General features: G+C 39.0%; 3 long non-coding RNA genes across 3 annotated transcripts in view; all 3 read right to left on the reverse strand.

Moving 5' to 3' along the window:
• The window catches only part of LOC148133624 (uncharacterized), a 141787-nt gene that overhangs the window by 17648 nt on the left and 103861 nt on the right, over window positions 1-20278 (reverse strand). The gene's annotated exons all lie outside the window — the stretch shown is intronic.
• On the reverse strand, window positions 12389-13365 carry LOC148133625 (uncharacterized). Its single transcript, XR_015747458.1, has 2 exons — window positions 12460-13365; window positions 12389-12421 (listed from the first exon to the last, which is right to left on the reverse strand). It is a non-coding gene; the product is annotated as an uncharacterized LOC148133625 (long non-coding RNA).
• On the reverse strand, window positions 13423-15132 carry LOC148133626 (uncharacterized). The gene is made up of 3 exons (XR_015746993.1): window positions 15024-15132; window positions 14419-14548; window positions 13423-13739 (listed from the first exon to the last, which is right to left on the reverse strand). It is a non-coding gene; the product is annotated as an uncharacterized LOC148133626 (long non-coding RNA).

A 20278-nucleotide genomic window follows, 5' to 3' on the forward strand; every position in this document is an offset into this window, starting at 1 on the left:
TTAGAGGTGAGTATTCCAAGGTCCTTTACAGAGCTTGAGTCATCAACAAGATCTTGACTATTCAGCTTGTATTTTATTTTCTGATTTTTTTTGCCAATATGTAAGACAGAGCATTTATTTGTTGAGATTTGAAGTTGCCATTTGTTTGACCACTCTGATACATAGTCAAGATCTTTTTGTAGGGTAGCAGTATTGTCTGTGGTATTGAACAGCTTTACATCATCAGCGAAGAGAACGCAATTGCTCTTAATATGATCACAGAGGTCGTTTATGTAGAGTATGAAGAGAGTTGGTCCTAGAACACTGCCTTGGGGAACACCACTATTGACAGGTACTGGATTTGATAGTACGCTCCGATTTTGACCATTTGTTGTCTGTTTGACAGGAATGCTCCTATCCAGTTATTCAGTTGTCCAGAGATACCATAGGATTTTATTTTTAGGAGTAGGTTGTCGTGTACCACTGAATCAAAGGCTTTACAGAAGTCTATGTAGATTGCGTCTATTGCTTTGCCCTGGTCGAGTTGTGTCGTCCATATGTTTTTGCAGTGTAAGAGTTGCAGATTAAAGGATAGTTTTTTCTGAAACCAAATTGTTTATTGGAGAGTAGGTTATTTGTCTGTAAGTGAAGGATGATGGATTGGTTAATAATTGATTCCATGACTTTACAGGTGACGCAGCATAAGGAGATTGGCCTGTAATTTTCAACTAGGCTTGGGTCTCCCTTTTTGAAGATGGGGATGACTGTGGCTTGTGACCATAGGTTAGGCAAGGAGCTGGTTCTGAAAGATTTTTCAAAGATTATGCTTAGAGGTTTGGCTATGGCAGTGGATAGCTTTCTTAAGAAGTAGGCACATATTCCATCCGGTCCAATAGATAGAGATGGTTTTAGGTTGCGTAGTGCTTTTTCAACATTGTCTTCTGTGAAATCGATATGTATTAGATCATTGTTGTTATCTGTGGTACGGCTAGGAAATACTGGGCATGATCCATTGCTGTTTACAAATACTGAGCCGAAGAATGTGTTAAAGATGTTAGCTTTAATGGTGTCATCGTTGCAGTCTTTACCATCAGGTCCTATCAAGGGAGGGATGGACCTTGAGTCTTTTAGTTTGTTGTTTACAAAATTGTAAAAAGCACGGGTGGAATTGGTGCTTAGAAGGTTTTCCTCTTGTTTAATGTGATAATTGGTGCATTCGGTCTTTATCTGGTGGCATAAATTTTTGTATCAGTTTTTGAAATTGGCAACGTGACCAGATTTGTTTTTCCACCAGAGTGATCTCTTTTTGGATTGAAGTTTCCTTATTGATATGGGTAATCTGCTTTTTTGTTTTGTTTTGGGAGTTGTTGTTGGTACATATAGTTTGATGACTCTTTTGACTTCAAGTAAAAATATGTTGTAATGGTCTTCAACAGTATTGCATCCAGTGAATAGAGATTGCCAATCAAGGGATGAGAGATCATTGTCTATAAGATCATAGTTGTTTTTTTTGAAGTTACAATTGGGAATTACATCATTGTGGTGATTTTTGTGTGGACGTATGTTGAGACAAAAGTCAATCATATTGTGGTCACTACTGGAAAAGGGTTCTTTAGTTTGTATTCCGTAAATTAAATTCAAACTATTGCAGAAGATGAGATCGAGGCAGTTGTTTAGTCTAGTGTTGTTGGTTACTAGTTGTTCGAGTCCCAGATTTGTAATAGCATTGTAGAAGGTTGTGTGTATGATTTCAGTTGTACATTCATTTAGGGTCCAGTCAATATGAGGTAGATTGAAATCACCAAGAAAGATAAAAGGGTATGGGCAGGATGCAGCCCATGTTAGTAATGTATTTAGCTTGTTTACATGTTCGATGTCATAATCAGGTGCTCTGTAACATAGTAAGAATCGAATTGTGATATTTAAGGATAGTTCACAGATGATGGTCTCAGGAAGAGCAAGCTCCTGGGTAACTTGGATATTTTTTAGATGTAAGGATTTTTTTATAGAAGATAGCAACACCACCTCCTCGACGATTTTCACGATCTGATCGGTAAACATGATAGTCTCTTACTGTGGTAATGGAGTCAGGGAGAGATGCATTGAGCCATGTTTCACAGACAAATATAATGTCAAAGTTAGCCATATTTAGTAGGATGAGAAATTCAGGTATTTTATTCACGAGGCTTCTTGCATTGAGTAGTTTGCATTTAAGGCCGGCAGTAGTTGGAATTGAGGTAGTTGGGGGCGTGCGTGCCTAGTCTTGGGTGATGGTGGATCGGTTGAGGTAGGGTTGTGGTTGAGGGTAAAAGTGGTTGAGTATTGGGTTGCGTGGCTTACTTTTGATACAGTCAGCATGGTAGTCAATGTACAGGTCCTTCTCTCCATTGTCTAGACGGTTTTTGAGTTCAATGCGGAGTACACGGGAGCGGGCACGTTGCTGTATGGTTAGGTCAGGGCGGCAACGGAGGTTCTTATGGTTGGTGTTGTTTTTGGTGAGTGAGTTTATAGTATAAATGAATTTACGTTTGCTTGTTTCATTTTTGCAAATGACTCTGCACAGGCGTGGGGCTACAGAGCCGTCACTGTTATTGAGCTCTCGCCAATGCGTGAAATGTCAAGTATTTCATCAGCGGAGATGGTTGATGCTTGATAATCCCTGATGATGTTTCGGACAGTTGTGATGTCATCATTGTTATTGGTGACCTCTAGACCAAATAAGATGGCGTTTGGACGTTTCCGTTCACGCTCAACAGCTTCTCTGATGAGGATTGGGATATCAATATTTGTCTGGGTTGTGTTTATTTGTGGATTGGGTTTTGGACTGGGTTGTGGTTGTTGGGTAGAGATGTGGTTTGTAGCTATTGGAAGTTCAGGTTTTTGCGTTGTTTCTTTTTTTTTCAAGGTTGGATATTCTTTCTTTTACGGCGTCCAGGGATGCTACTATGGTTTCAATGGTATCAATTCTTTCCAACAGATCCAGTTTGGGTTTGCATGCGTCCAGGGATGCTACTATGGTTTCAATGGTATCAATTCTTTCCAACAGATCCAGTTTGGGTTTGCATGAATTGCAGTAATATGGAAACTCATTGGATGATTCCAGGTATTGAATAAATTGCTCGGTTAATCCCAAGCAGTCATGATGAGTGTATTTCTTACACAGAGAACATTTGATGGAGTTTTCATTATCCTTTAGATTTTTGTAGCATTTAAGGCATGTGCAGGAGTCTTGTGGATCATTGGTGGGGATTATGTTCTCTGTAGGTAGTGCTTTGGCATAGGATTTTTTTCTTGTCATGGTAGGTTTGTTAAGATGGTACGTTGATTAAATTAATTAATGGAACAATATCACACCAATCAATCATCAATTGCAGTAATCTCTCTAGTCAGATAATATTTCTGGGCAACAATCAGCCTAATCAATTAAATATTCTAAACACTAATCAATTAATTACACTAATCATTAATCACACTGTTCATTTAAATTCACTAAATCATTGATTTTACTATTCAATTAAAATTACATGCATATTGATCTTTTCAACTAGTCAGTAATAACACTATTTGCACTAAACACTCTAGTCACACTAATCAATTAGGACCATAAATCAATTGAACCATTAATAAAATATTTTATAGAAATTGATTATCTAACCGTAGATATAGGTGATGAGGTAGAAAAGTTGTAAGTTTTGAGGTATTGAGTTAATCAGTGTTTGATTAAAGTAATGAGGTAGTATTAAGAGTCTGCAAGGAAAGGGTTAATGCTACCTATGTGACAATCAAGCCCACCTTGCCTGCTTAAACTTAAACAAAGACCTAGCTGATCTCCTAAAAGCATCAGATACTTTCCCTTGTCTATGTCCATCATGTTTTCCTAAGCTAAACAAACCAAATACCCTGCCTGACAGAGTTGATAGCATAGAATCACTCATCACTCAATAGGAAAACGCTTAGCAACACATTTTGAAACAATTATACAAGAAAGCCTAATTTCTCTTGAAAAAAAACAACAGCACTGATAAGCAACTACCTATCAACTCAAAATCAAATCCCAACCCAACAACCACTACCACAACTACTACCTCAACTACAATCACAACTACAACCAAAAATAACCACCAAACCACAAATAATTACTATCCCATCAAATAATTCCACATATGATATCCCCTTACTCATCAGAGACATCATGGAATGTGACCAGAAACGTCCAAATGCCATCTTATTTGGTCTTGAAGACACCAACAAATCAGATGACATCACCAAAGGTCATAATGTCATAATATCTCTCCTGAAGATATTGAAATAATCAGAGATGGCCCAGAGTTCAAATACAATGATGGCTCAGTGGCCCCAAAATTTTGTAGAGTTGTTTGCAAAAATTATTTTTATCAGAAGGATACCTCCATACAAAGATTTTAATTCTGTATTCCAAATTTCCTAGATGGCATAGCTCCTGTCATACTTGGTTACATAAATTTTGATGTGTTTATTTGGACTCACGTTTTTTTAAAAAATATATTTGTTTTATTTTTAATACAATCATTCTGTCTTCAGTTGAACAGTGTGTTGTCTGGGTACAAACATATTTGTTAAACAAATCAAAGTTATAACATCCTCAAAGTTACAAAATCCTTCATTACATATTAATTCTGCAATATTTAACACAGTAATGTCCACCTATTAATTATATTGTGATCATACAATATTAACATAGGTAGTATTCAACATATTAGTCATCATATTAACTTGTTTCTTTTAACACATCATCTTTATTTTGTTTTCCTATTTCTAACTTCCATTTTTATTATTAAACCATTGATAGAATAAATCCCATACCATATAATATTCAGTTTGCTCTTTCTCCTTAATTGTGTTTATTTGGACCCGCAGTTTTGTGAATGACAAATGCATCTACCTCACTTCATTATCTAGAGTGGTCCAACATTTAGACTTTGGTAGGGAAAGATCTGATGAATTCCAGACCAGAACCTGTTGGAATATCTTTGAATCCTACTCTATATGCTGAGGTTGACAGATATTGCTTTCACACCAGAAGAATAGCAGTACAACAAAGGTCAAACTAAACAAACTGGGTGGAACCACAAAGGATTCTAAGCCACAGAAATATACATTAAGGTTAAAAAGAATTGAATTGAGTGTCTTTTCACATGTTACCTACGGAGAGAAACTGAGATGGTTCTGCAAATACAGTAGAACCTCTGGTCATGACCATAATTCTTTCCATAACTTTGGTCGCAACCCAATTTAGTCATGACCCGAACCTAATTTTGGAAATTTGGCACTTACAAAAAAAATGGTGCAGAAGGGGAAATGGCCACGGGAATAAAAATTGATTTTTTTGGTCGGAACCTGATTTGGTTGTGGTCAGAAGCATTTGTGAGCAGAGGTTCTACTTTATGCCCACTAGGATTTCAACTGACCTGTTGAAGCACCGCTTGGAAACACACCCAGATTTTTATTGGGGATTTTACCTGAAAATTATAGTAAAGAAAAAACATATTTAATTGTACACATATTAACAGCAGCTAGAATTGTATTTGCACAAAATTGGAAAAATGAAAAGATTTCGATAGAGGAAGAGGTGATTATGAAAATATATGGAATGTGAAGAAATGAGTAGATTAATACTGGGAATTAAAGAACAAGAGGAAGTGGAATATTATATGATATGGGGTTTATTTTATAAATGGCTGGAAAGTAAGAAATTAAATGATAATGTTATAATGATAAGATATATAAGGTTGAATAAGTTGTAACATGAATGTAACTTGAGTAAGAAATGTATACAAAATATAAACATTTGCACAAGATATACATATGTACCCAGTCCACACTGTATAATTGAAAGATGGATTTGTTGTTGTTTTTTGATTTTTAAAAAAAGGAAACACACCCAGATTGTCATCTTGGTTTGGGTTGACATTTCTTCCCAGAAATGGTCACCCCTTGAAACTCAGGCAGACATTGAGGTCCTTTCAGGACCTTCTATGGACGAGGTCTTTCTTCTATGGGTCTTATGGACAACTGGTTTGCTTTATTCCCTTTTCACCCCACTACCCCATTTCAACCAAGCATTATTCTTAATTCACATTAGTGGGTTTTTGTAGCAATTCTTTCCTTACTCTGTTCTGATTAAGGTAGCATTGAGATATTAATCACTCAAGAAATACATTCAGGAAACTTCCTTTCTAAGGATCTGTGAACTGAATATAGAGCAGAGGTCTCCAAATTTGGCAACTTTAAGACTTGTGGACTTAAACTCCCAGAATTCTGGGATTTGAAGCCCATAAGTCTTAAAGTTACCAAGTTTGAAGACCCCTGCTATAGAGTCATATAAGTTACCTGGACATTTGAGATCTTCTTTCCAAGGCTCATCATGGCTGGTTGGGCTCCTGATCCAAACATTGCATGTAATGCATGGGCCACAGCATAAATGGCATTGTAGATATTGTAACTTTCACCTGTCATGCTTGTTTCAAAATTTTTTAAAGCTTTATAACTTTGAATGTGTCTTTATCTGCCACCACGTTGTGTTTCCATAGGGAAGAGAGGATCCAAAGTTTCTGAGGCAATCATTTTGTGGACGTTACATGAAAACGCAGAGATGACTGTATATGTGCATTTGTTTGAGAATCACCAAACAGAATAATCACTTCAGCTTTACAGCAGCTTTGTAAAAAAATAATGAATTCCTTCATTGCATGAAAATGATCTGATTTCAATATTTCAGTGAAGGCGGGGCAGATCTCCTTCTCCTTGAGAATTGGCACCAGATATGAGATGAAATGTTCTCCATTGTCATCATCAGAGGCCACCAGTCCAACCCAGTTCCACTGGGAATACAGGAGCAGCTGGACTAAACCCTCATACTGGGGAAATTCACTAGAATTAATCCAGAAGAAGGAAGGATAAACTCTTCTGTCTCCCTGAGAGAACTCAAAGCCAACACCGAGCTGGAGAAAGGGAGAATCTTTTTCAAGCACAAAGTTAAAGTATTATGGTGACTTTAGGGGCCACCGTTGTGTGGTTTCCTGCCCTACTAGTCAGTTGGACTCACTATGGGTGGCAAGGTTAAGCTTCTTCCCCTCTTAGGAAAAGCCACCAATTCCATATTTTACTTGGTTATGACATGTCAGAAGTCAAAGAAACAAATGACCTACCTCACACAGAGAATAAACTGAATGGGTGGCTACACTTATATGAAGTATTAATTAATTAGTTAGGAAGGAATTCCTATATAAAGAACTCCTCTTGGCAAATACAGCATTTAGGAAATATATTCTCCAAAGCACCTGAGGGTAGGACAAGAAGCAATGGGTGGAAACTACTGAAGAAAAGGAACAACTTAGAACTAAGAAGAAATTTCCTGACAATGAGAACAATTAATCAGTGGAACAACTTGTCTTCAGAAGTTGTGGGTGCTCCAACACTGGAAGTTTTTAAGAAGATGTTGAACAACCATTTGTCTGGAGTGGTGTAGGGTTTCCTGCCTAGGCAGGGGATGGACTAGAAGACCTCCAAGGTCTCTTCCAACTATTCTATTCTGTTCTGTTCTGTTCTGTTCTGTTCCATTTCATTCCATTATTTTGTTTGGAGAAAGGACAAACTCATTTCCCACTTAGTACTGTAGTGACCAGTTGGATTATTTTAATTTTCATTGCTTGATTTAGAACAATTAAGCAGTGGAAGAACTTGCCTCCAGAAGTTGTGAATGCTCCAACACTGGAAGTTTTTAAGAAGATGTTGGATAACCATTTGTCTGAAGTGGTGTAGGGTTTCTTGCCTAGGAAGGGGGTTGGACTAGAAGACCTCTAATCTCCCTTCCAACTCTGTTATTCTATTCTATCTTTATCTCTTTTAAATTTTATAAAAATGTGTCCTGACACATAAAAATGGAAAATGAATTCAAGTATCGTGTGGAGTCTCTAAGTGACATTCTACTAATGGGTCCCACTAAGTACCTTTGGTTTTTGTGTGTGATTCTGTTACATAAATTATCAGCAAGATAATTGGGCTGACCAATTGCCATTTGCTGAGGTGGCATATAATAATTCGGTACATAGTAGTACTGGGTTTACTCCGTTTAAAGTAGCTTCAGGACAAGACTTTGTACCCATACCCAAGCTTCCAAGGGAGAAACCTAACATTCAGTCATTAGATGAATGGATAACACAGCTCCAGCTTACCTGGCCAGTTACCTGTAAAGCATTAGATGATGCTCATCAAGCTTATAAAAAAATTGCAGATAAAAAGAGAACTCCACAAAAACCATATCAAGTGGGTGACAGGGGTCTTTTTATCCACCAGATATCCACCAGGGTCTTTTTATCCACCAGATATTTGCAGACTACACAAATGTCAAAAAAGCTTGGACCTAAGTATGTTGGACCTTTCTTAATTGAACGAATTGTGAACCCTGGGGCTTTCCAACTGAAATTACCAAAAACTCTTCGACAGATCCACCCTGTTTTCCATGTTAGTTTGTTAAAACCTGAACATACCTCCGACTTGAGACCAACTCAGGTTGATCCCCCTGTACCATTGCGAATTGAAGGTGAACAACATTTTGAAGTTAAAGAAACTTTGGATTCTTGAAAACGAAGGGGTCGACTCCAGTATTTGGTTGCTTGGAAACATTTCCTCCTTCCCAGGCTGAGTGGGTGAATGAGAAGGATGTTAGAGTTCCTACACTTATCAAGGCATTTCGTATTAAATATCCTGATAAACCCTAAAAATTAGTATGTTGCTTTCACATGTATATTTTCTATTACCTTCTATTTTTATCTTAGGACTGACGTCTCTTTTCTGGGAGGGCCGAATGTCAGGCTTCAAGATTTTTCTCCCTTGACTTTGCTTCTTTCGGCTGTCATAAGTAATGGGGGGAGGAGGGGGAAATGATTATGGGAAGTGAGCTGGAGGTGTTACAAACCAGAACTGTATAAGCTTGGAGGGGGTACATTCTTGCTTAGGTTTCTATCCTATGCTATGCACAGCTGCAACCCTTTATCAAACTATGTCAAGGTCAACGGACAGAAGCCTCATCATCACTTGGAGATGCCTACATGATGATCTATACAACTTTTAATTGGATGAGCCAATTGAACTATTGGGGGTGGGAATGTTGCCATTACTTTGTATATGTGATTTACGCGCCCATTTTCACAGATTCAGAATTCTTTTGTTGCTACCACTTGATTTCCAGTAAAATATATATTTTTTCTGATTAAAGGAGTCCAAGTATTTCTTTCTTGAATTTTGAATGGAGTACCAGCTGACAGGAGTATTCATCTCTAATGATCTAAGTGTTAAAGCCCACTGTAACTACATAGCCAAAAAGGCATTAAGAGTTGTTAACCTAATCCTACGTAGCTTTTTCTCTGGTAATATCACACTACTAACTAGAGCGTACAAAACATTTGCTAGACCAATACTCAAATACAGCTCATCAGTCTGGAACCCGCATTACGTATCTGATATTAACACAGTTGAGAAAGTCCAGAAATATTTTACAAGAAGAGTTCTCCACTCCTCTACTCGTTGCAGAATACCTTATGCCACCAGACTCGAAATTCTAGACCTAGAAAACCTTGAATTATGCCGTCTTCGGTCTGATCTAAGTATGGTATATAAAATCATACATTGCAATGTCCTACCTGTCAATGAATACTTCAGCTTCAACCATAACAACACAAGAGCAAACAATAGATACAAACTCAAGGTAAACCGCACCAAACTTGATTGCAGAAAATACGATTTAAGCAACAGAGTGGTCAATGTCTGGAATACTCTACCTGACTCTGTGGTTTCTTCCCCAAACCCCAAAAACTTTAACCTTAGACTGTCTACTATTGACCTCACCCCTTTCCTAAGAGGCCTGTAGGGGGCGTGCATAAGCGCACCAACGTGCCTACCATCCCTGTCTTATTGTTTCTTTTATTTTTCTTATATGTACCCATTTCATAGTATTCATAACTATGTATATACTTATACTTATTATCTTGTAAGCGATTGACAAATGAAAATAAATAAAATAAAATAAAATAAAAATAAATATTCATCTTTCATGTTCAATATCATATCTTATCACTATTTTAAGTATTCTTCATTAATTTTCCCCTCAAATACTTCCCTCAGGCTTATTTTGTAACTCTCTCATTCATTTCTAAAATCTATTACATATCCTTTTCAAGGATATTTTCAAAATAATGTTCAAAATAATTATACTTATACTTTTATCTGTCATGTGTACAATTTCAACCCATATCCACATTTCAAACATAACAAAGCAAGGTTTCACCTATAGTTGCCAATTAAAATGTGTCACCTTCGTTTCTTATAGTTGATTCCCTTTCACATCCCATTAAATATTTTACTTCTAAATTATCCCATTAAACAATTATAATTTCCATCATCTAATAGTTATATTATAACATACATCCCTTTTTAGTCAGATTCTGCACAGTACTTCCCCTTTAAATTACCTCTAAACAATTTTAAGTTTAAAATAAATAAAAAATAAATAAAATGGATGAAAATAATTAATCAATTCAAATTCATGCTAAAGAAAAAACTGGTATTAATTCACTTACATTCCTTCTCATAATTCATTTCAATCACATTTTATAAATCCTTAATATACATTAATATAATTCAATTATATTTTACATATTTTTGTCTTTTATTTGGCCTAGCTGTTATCATACATTCCATTAAGTAACAATCCCCATTTCAACTTCCATTTTCATTACATATATTTTCCTGTTTTCTACGTAATTTCTTATTTCTAAAATATTTATACAATCCCTTATCACCATGCAGACTCCACTATTTTAGTTGTAATTTCAGCCATTATCTCTGTGTCCATCAATCAAACTATTCCCTTTAATTCTTGTTCATTTCCCATATTTCTTTATTTCCTGATTCTGTTTTTTGTAACTTCTTTTCCCCTTCATTTCCCCCCTTTTTCTCACTCCCTCTTTAATGCTTCCTACTGTAATCCTCCTTTCTGCTTTTTCCTTATATTTTGTTTATTTCTCACAATGTTCCTTTTTCTAATTACCTCCTCTAATCTCCAGTTTTGAAGTCCCCTTTCCCCCTTTTTGAGTTTCAAACCTTGTTGTCCCTCAGCTGGCATTCTCCCCTTTCTCAACCACCTCTATGGGGTGGCTTCAGCCCCAAATCAGGTAGATCGTGGCCCTCCAGCGGCGAGCACAAACTGAAGCTGCGGATGGTCGTGGATTCAGTCCGCCCTCGAGGGAGCCTATCTGGAAGACCACATATCCAAAATATTCTAATTTTCACTTTTTTATGGTTTTGATTATTTCCCTTGGCTTTCCCAGGTTGCTTACCACCTCCCCATTTTGTAAATTGTAAATTAGGAAGGCAATCATTGCTTAAAACCTTTATAAAATAATAAGAGAGTCTCCAACTCTGCTGTGATGAGACCAATCAGTGCAACTAGCAAGAAGAGTGATAATGTGCCCTACCAGAAACATGCATAACTTTTGTTGCTGCTTCAATTTGTAGCAGCTGAAGTTTCTGGATACCCTTCAAGACAGCCCAATAGTAATAGTCCAAGCAGGAGGTTACCAGGGTGTCCAGCAGGACAGGACATGTAGAGTGCTGCTTAATTTACCAGAAGCAAAGTTGTACAATTGAGTATCATCAGCATATCAAGGATACCTCATCTCATGTGAAAAAATCAACTTCTCAGGTTGAAATCAACAGGGACAATATAAGACCGTTTTTATTGAAATGTTTGCCAAGGCTGGACTCCTACTCTCATATGGGTAGACACACAGGAGATATTTTACATTGGGATACATGATGGTTAAATAAGGTTTCAAAACTCCAGCCCATTAAGGCTCCTTATTTTTATTGGTTGATTTCCGGGTGGACAATCTTCCTCTTCCCAGCATTACATCCTAGTAGTTATTCATTTCCAGTAATCTCCTTCCCCTTAGCAGTTGCTACATCCAACTATTGTCAGCATTATTAATTTTAGTATGACAACTGATTTCTCGATCTGCGAACTATCTTCTTTGACCTGCCAACCAGCTTTCTGACCAGAATGTGCTAAGACATTTATAACCTTGTTATTTCCTTACAGATAACATTCTTACACAATGTCTTACTTAATATCTTGTTATAGTTTCTTAAATTACACAGAGGCTATACATGGAGTTACATTTGCTCTGTTCTTTAATGGAATAATTCTGATTTCTCTCACCTCCTGACAATGGATGAGCTTACTCTGGGGTCTTGTGTAGATGTGGAATAGGAGAGGGGACAGCACTGACCCCTGTGGGGTCAGACGAGGATGGACACAGTATCTTAGTGTGATGACCCAGGGTGGGATACAAAACAAACACAGTCACAGAAAACAGGTGAAGCCCCTTTTATTCCTTCATTTTGCCTCCAAGCTCTGAATATCTTTGACAGAAGACAAAAAACTCCCACACAGTTACAAGAAGAAAGAAAAAAGCAACAAAAAGCAGGCAAGATAAGGGCTGGAGGACGTCCACAGATAAAACACACTGGGAAGGATGCCAAACTCAGAGAGGAACCATAAACTAGAGATATTTCCATGCTTTCTTTCCAGCACTCGCCCATATGCATGTACATCCTCTTACTCAGTTGTCAAAGCTGCAGCCCATGAAAAGGGCCAAGGTCCTCTTCTCGTTTGATTTTTTCTACACAAAAAGAAGGACTTGGATATGTCCATATTGAATTTTATCCCCCTCCCAGAAAACGGAATTTAGATTGGTGTTTTTAACTTATTCAATATCATAAAAGTTTTAAAGTAAAAGTTACTACTTTTCACATAAATCAGACATTCTTATGCCTCATTATATTTTCTCTCTGATTCAGATCAGGCCTCAGTAGGATAATGTAGCATTTGGGGAGAAAGATACAAGCCAAGAGACCAGTCCCAGAGGCCAAGATGGAGAAGATCTCCACAGCCACCATGGACTTCCCTTTGGTGCTCAGGTAGCTAGGGAGGAAGGTGATCCAAACACTGCAAAACACCAGCATGCTGAAAGTAATAAACTTGGCTTCATTAAAACTATCAGGCAATTTCCTAGCCAGAAAGGCCACGGTGAAACTGATGAGGGCCAGGAAACCCAGGTAGGCGAGGACAGCATAAAACATTGAAGCTGAGCCTTCCTGACATTCAGAAATGATCTCACCAGTCAAGGAGTGGAAGTCCAAGTTGGGAAATGGAGGGGAGGTTACCAGCCAGGTGACACAAAGAACGGCTTGGATCAGGGGACATGCTATGACAATGGAATTTGTCAGTGATTTTCCTAAGAGTTTCCTTGACCTGTTCCCTGGTTTGGTGGCCATGAAGGCCAGAACCACCATGACAGTTTTTGCCAAGACAGAGGACACTGCAAGAGAAAAGAAAATGGCAAAGGCAGTTTGTCGGAAGAGACAGGTGAGCTTCCTGGGTCGACCAATGAAGAGGAAGGAGGAGAGGAAGCAAAGCAGGAGGGAGACCAGGAGGAGGTAGGTGAGATCTCTGTTATTGGCCTTGACGATTGGTGTGTCACGATGTTTAAGGAAAACTGCCAGGACTCCCAATGTGATCATGGAGAGAGAAAGAGTGAGAGAAACTAAAGCATATCCCAGGGTGTCTTGATAAGAGAGAAAGTGGAGCTTCTTGGCAATGCATTGGACCTTGTCCTTTTTGGGATACTGGTCTTCACGGCAGGCATCACAGGAAGCTGCATCTGAAATAAAGTCACTTTACATTTGGTGGTATATAAAAAAGGGGCAAAGCATCCTTCAATATTGATTTATTCAATATTGAAGGTGATTTTTCAAGAGCCAATTAGAATTTCTGTTTTTTTCTGAAGACTTCAATTCTCATCCAAGAAGTTTAAATGAAACCCAGAAAGTCCCGTTTCCTCTTGAAAAAGCACCTTTGGGACAAACGTTCTCTACTTTGGATTTTGGATTGACTCATTCTGACTATTTGCTTCTATAGGGAAGGGCAGGAAGACAAAGTTAGGTGGATCTCCCCTTTCTCCAACAGGTCTATCAACCTCCTGGGAGACTGATAGCGCTGACAGAAGATGCTCATCTTAAATAATAAAAATTAAAACTTGACCCTCCACAACCCATTCCTTCATGGAAAGTTTGATTGCTGATTTTCTTGATGGGTTGCAAGAGAAGGACTAGAAAATCTAGAAAGAGAACCCATGAATTCTGCCCTAAAACTATCCTGCATTAAACTGCTGTGGAGCAGGAATGGTGGCTAGGAGGATAATTTAGATCCATCAACTCCAAGATTCTGCTGCAAAGGATGAATATTTTGAAAAATGTCAAATCCATTAAAAAAACTTCATAGTTGTTTCTACTGAATGGTTTCCTTCATCTTGGAAGATCTACACTGAAAGTGTGCTCTACCTGTCTGATTAGAAATAGTCCCTTCTGGACAAGGGGCACATTGGTAGCAGCAAACTTCCTTGCCTTCTGGAACTCTCTTCCTCTCTCCTGCCTGGCACCTCTTGATGCCACACCTGGCAAAGGGCACCTTCTAGAAGAGAAAAGAGAAATGCTATAGGTGGCCTAAGCAATTAATATGTTTCATGTATACATTTGTACATTTTTGTTTCCATTGTCAACATGTTTACAAAGGGTCTATTGGAACCCAGGAAATGCTATAGGGGGATTAAAGTCAGTGACACTCCACACCACTGATAGATTCTAGAGATTGGAACTGGGACTTGGCATATAAAAGAAGACTTGGGAATTGAACTACAGCTTTCCTAAAACAAACAGTCATTGGAATCTAATTGAATGGGAATCATCTATGGAAACAGGTGTTGGCTGCTCTAAATGTATCCTGGATTTCAAGCAGAACATTAAATATTTTACATGCAAACCATGTTTTTCTAAACAGATGGTCACCAAATTTGTGATTCAGTGACCTGTTTTCCAGTAAGGAGGAAGTTTTGAATCCCCAGAAGAGAATGAGTCTTTTGCTGAATTTATTTGACCTTCCAGCTCACCTTTCTTGACCAGACAATTGCATTGGAGTTGATGGTGAAATCCTGGCCTGGGGGAGCCCCAGGATCTATTTGTCCAACTTTCACAGGGACAAATGATAAATTGGGGAGGAAAACCCAGTTCAGAAGATCATAACCTGCAGATCCCAGTCCATTTTCTGAGAAGGAGATTTCATCACCAGCAGTGTTGTTGAACTGGACATTCCTCAAATAGGGAAGAAGCTGAAAGAAAAGAGATCTTCAGAAATTGGAGTCATTGGCTGAAAGCCCCAAATGAGACATAATGGCTGCTATCATTCTGGGCTGGTCACCGTCTTAGGAGATTTTCCTGAATATGGACAACTGGAGGACAGAAGGGAAAGGGGGACAATGACATGATTAAAACCTTTGAATAGATGAAGGGTATGAATAGGGTTCTAGAAGGCATTATTTTCGATCCTAAGCAAGAATGAGGAGCATGGGGGACATGCCCTCAAAGTGACAGGAGGGATGTTTAGAAATAATGTTAGAAAGGATTCCTTCACAGAAAAAGTACAGGAAGCTTGGAACCAACTCCCAGTGTAGGTTGTGGGTCAATCATCAGTATCTGAGTTTAAATATACTTGAGATAAACACACATCCAACAACAAATTAAAATGAAATAAAAATAATTTGTAAAGAATAATAAATAAATTAAAGAGAAATAAAAAAGATAAACTCAAAGGGCAGACTTGATGGACCATTTTCTGCTGTCCATTTTCTATGTTTCTGTCAGGGTTCCAAGTAACACACCCACAGCAAACAAAACTCCAAGGAAGGCAATTTCCTCAAAGAAATTTTTTTTGGGATATATCATATAGGCACAGGCTGGTGAAAACCGACTCTGACTATTCCTGAAGTTTCCACCTAATTAAAAGTAAATGTTTTTCACTTTCCCAAAACAATTAGTCACATGCTCCAATGATGTTACTGTCCAGTTGCTGGGTAACTCCTGTCCCCTCCTTCCGAGCACCTGCAGGAATGTCCTTGGTTCCCAAGAGAAAGTATTTTGTTTCGGTTACAACACCCCAATTATCTCCATTCTCCCCTCCCCATCGCTCTCCTTTGGTGTGTCAGCATAAAAGTCTCAAAATGGCCTCAGACAGGCCAGCTTCAGAGTTGACAGTTTCTTTGTTTCTAATTAAGAATGTCAGAAAACGTTTCTTTAATTCTCTCTTAATCTTTCATCTCTTACTTCTTGTCTTGCCCTAAAGTGCTTTGGATTAGAAGTCAACCCCTTCTTCTCTGTGACAGCCCCTCAGATGTTGGAAGACAGCCATCATGTCACCCCTAATCATACTAATTTATCAGCTACCTAGTTCTTGCAAATTACAAAACTATGAAAACCAAACTCCACCATGAGGAAGCACTGAGGGGCACAGGGGATGGGTGTAAGAGTGGAAGGACATTGAGGTGGAGAATAAAAAGAAGGAGGGGTATTTGGTGGAGTGAGCAAGGGGGCTCTGAAGCTGCCATGACTGAGCAAAGTGGAGCTGAGCCTTTCAGCCTTATGAGCCTTCCTAAGATGCCGACCAGTTATAGAAATCTGGCCACAAGAAATTCTTTCCTCCCAAGGAATGTGTGATGGAGAAGCAACTCAGTCAAATGGAAAATTGCATCGTTATAACACGTTATAACATCGTTATAACAAGGCTGGAAGGGAGAGGATGCTATAGGGTGAAGTGTTGGGTAAAGAGGAGTTAAACCCTGGAAGATGGGTTCCCAATCCTTAAAAGTGAAGGCTGGCAAGGAAAGGTGGTTATGCAGCCTTCCCGGGTAGAAAAAAATAGAACCTGGAATAAAAGAGCAACTGGTAACTCATTTAGAAATTGTTGTGGGACCAAAATGCAGGACCCAAACAAATAATCAAGGCTCACTACTTAATTTGTCGTTAAGATGCACCTTGGAGGAATTTTTTCCAGAAATAATGGGAGGGACGCCTGCAGAAAAAAGGATGAACATTATATTTATGCATTTCAGAAAGGAGGAGAAAATGATATTCTAATTCATACACATGTAACAATCTAAGTAAGCATGGACTTCCAGTTTGAGCTTCTTCGGCGACAAAGCGAAATCTGCAATAGTGCGCGGTTTTGATCCGTGCTCACCACTGGAGCGCCCCGAGCTGGCTGGATTTGGGGCTAAGCCATCCCGTAGAGGTGGTGAAGAGGAGGGAGACCACCAGCAGGGTCGAGGAGAGCCGCATCTCTCCTCCTCAGCTGGCCATTACTCCCTTTCCCAAAGGCGGTTGCAGCGGTGGTCAGAAATGGCCACCTCAAAGAAGAACTTGACCGGAAAAGAATGTGCAGGAGGGAGATAAGAAGAGAAAGTTTTGGTTGACTGAGTTCAACAGAAAAAAGAACAACATAAGGTACCCTGGAATTTGAACTATAAAAAATAACATTGTTCCCAAAGAAGACTTTGAGGCAGCGAAGGAGAGAGGGAAGGGAAAGGATTTGGCTTTTTTTTCTTCCATTCCTTATACTGACAGCTAAGAGATTTAAGTAAGAAATTGACAAAAATCCACTTTGACATCAATAGGCAATTAAGCTGAAAATAAAATGTCAAAGGGATAATAAAGACTTTTGGATACTCAAAAACCTTTCAAAGCAGGAACGGAGAGAAAAGGAAAGAATAAAAGGGCAGGATCTGGAAAAATGGAGGAGACTGACTGGAACTAAAAGGAACTTATAGTGAAATCTTAACAAGATTCTTAAAAGATACATTCTAACTGAAACTTTGGAACAAAATAATAGAACTCCAGGAAGACAAAGTGGGAAAAAAAAGCAAGAAGAAACAGTTTTTGATTATGTGGATTACTTGGTGATTTTGGGATTTTTGGCTATTGGATTTAAATGACTAAAATCATATATATAGGCACTTATATATAAGCCTGAAGATGATGAATGACTTCATATATATATATATATATATATATATATATATATATATATATATATATATATATATATATATGTGTGTGTGTGTGTGTGTGTGTGTGTGTGTGTGTGTGTGTGTGTGTTGTTTTCTGAGGTTTTTACGGGTATTCGTATGTGGATCTTTGGTTATTTGGGAGAAAACCCGAATAACCAAAGATACACACACACACACACACACACACATATATTTCTTAAGTTTTCGCGGGTACTTACATGTAGGGCATTCAGCTTTGTTCGGGTATTTTCCCACGTCATAGTAGTTGTGCTTTTAAAGTTGTAGCAACGTTTCGGCAGAATCTCATCTGCCATCATCAGGCTTTTGTATAGTGTTCATCTGAGAGTCAGACTTTTACAATGGTTTCAGATTTAAATTTGGGGCAGCCTATTGCTGTGCCAGAATGGTTTTTTCTTCATCCTGATTGGTTGGGAGTCTTGGTCTGTGTTTATTGGTCTTGGAGTTTGCTGTGTTCTGCTTGATTGGTGTTTCTAATATCTTCTGTCTGTTTTTTGGCTCTTTTTGTATCTTGATTGGCTGGCAACATTGTGTTACTTTATCGGAGGCCTTTAGTGCAGCTTGGCTCCGGGTAAATGGATGGCTATTGTTAGTTAGGAAGCTAGGTTTCATCTGGGTGTCTGGTTGGGGTGTGTTTGAGCTGGAGGTATGAGGGGGGATCTGTTGGGGGATCTATATATATCAAAAGCACCTAAGCCATGCCCACAGAACTGGTTGTTAAAAAATTTGAATCCCATCCCTGGCAGAATGGGCTTCATATGGGTCAATGCCAACATGTTGCTCCTAATAAATCTTTTGGATCCTTTTGAAGCTTGGCTCGAGGCTCATGATTTAATTAGGGCAATCTCTGGAACCCTGACACTGGTTTTATGCAGATTTGATGCAGGGATATGATGCCATAAAGATATTTAACTCAAGAAATTGACATGGGGAGCTTCCTCTCTAAAGATCTGTGGCCTGAATAAGATCTGTCTTGACTTGAACTGTCCTGACCCAACCGAGTTCCAAGAGAGCAAACACAAGACAAAGGCAGCAGCACAACCTTTTACTGGTTCAGCTAATAATTCTATTTCTTCACAGATAAAAGGCTGCTTCCAACTAATCAGCTCTGACAAGAAAGAGCCTTGCCAAATTTTTGCAAGGCTGCCAAAAAACAACAGATAAGAAATAGTTTTTAATACAACAGTCTTAAAATACCACCTGTAATGTCCACGAGGCTGAGTTTCAAAAGGTCTTTGCTTCCTACAAAGAACGTTCTCTGCACAGCTGCCTTTTATCTAATTGAAGGAGGGGCCATTACCTTGCAGCCTTACTCCCAAGTCACCCGTGCTGTTGTAGCTGCTCTTTCCTGCGAGCAACCCTGCGTTCACGCATGCACTTGGCACAGGCTCATCGGGAACCTCCTCATTGCTGCTGCCAGCCCCCACAATCTCTGAAGGCAGCAGTCCACTCCCTAATGGTCCTGGCCCCTCATCTGAGTCCTTGCTCTCCTCAGCCATCTGCACCTGCTGTCGGATAACCACAACATCAACTCAGAAGGCAGAAACAGTCCATTGACTTCATTTTTGAGGGCAAGGTATAGTTTTGCCAAAGTCAAAGGAAGTACAGTAAGGCAAAGCCAAGTTTGAGGATCCCGTGTCAATTCCCTCATAAACTCCCCCTGTTTCCCAGGCCTGTCCTCCCATTGGCCCCTCATGCACAATGATATTCAAAAGAGAAGTTTTGGGCAGTTCTTGGAATGCAGCTGCCCTTTTCTCTCTGGCCAGTTGTCCTTCAGATGTTTTCTCCAGCTGGCCCAAAGTACATCAGAGGTGCTCCATTCCCCTTCCCATAAAGCTTCCCTCCACTCCAGCATCTATGGCAGGCTGGCACTGAAGTAAGACAAAAGAAGAAGTGAGGTGGCAGATCTGACACCCAGATATTACCTGCCAGGACTGGACATTTGAGATCCTCTCTCCATGTCTCAGCATGGATGGTCGACCTCTGGATCCATTCATTGCATGTAATGCGTGTGCCAGAGCATAGATGGCATTGTAGATATTGTAGCTTTCTCCAGTCATGCTTGTTTCAAACAGGTAGGATGGTAGATTCTGTACATTCTCCTTTCCTGTACATGGTTTTTTCCCCTTTGGAGGGGTCTTTCCAGGCTTGTGGATGTTGCAGTCAAAGACCCATTCCCACCATAGTGGGAGAAAGACATCTTCTTTTGGGTTCAAAGGGTCTAAAGACAGGAGAAAATGGCTGAATTCTGAGACATCCCCAGTGTGGTGCCTAAAATTCAAAGCCCC

The sequence above is a fragment of the Notechis scutatus genome, chromosome 1 (genome assembly GCF_049901735.1).
Source record: "Notechis scutatus isolate UNSWTSFEM ecotype Mainland chromosome 1, rNotScu1.2, whole genome shotgun sequence".
Lineage (NCBI taxonomy): Eukaryota > Metazoa > Chordata > Lepidosauria > Squamata > Elapidae > Notechis > Notechis scutatus.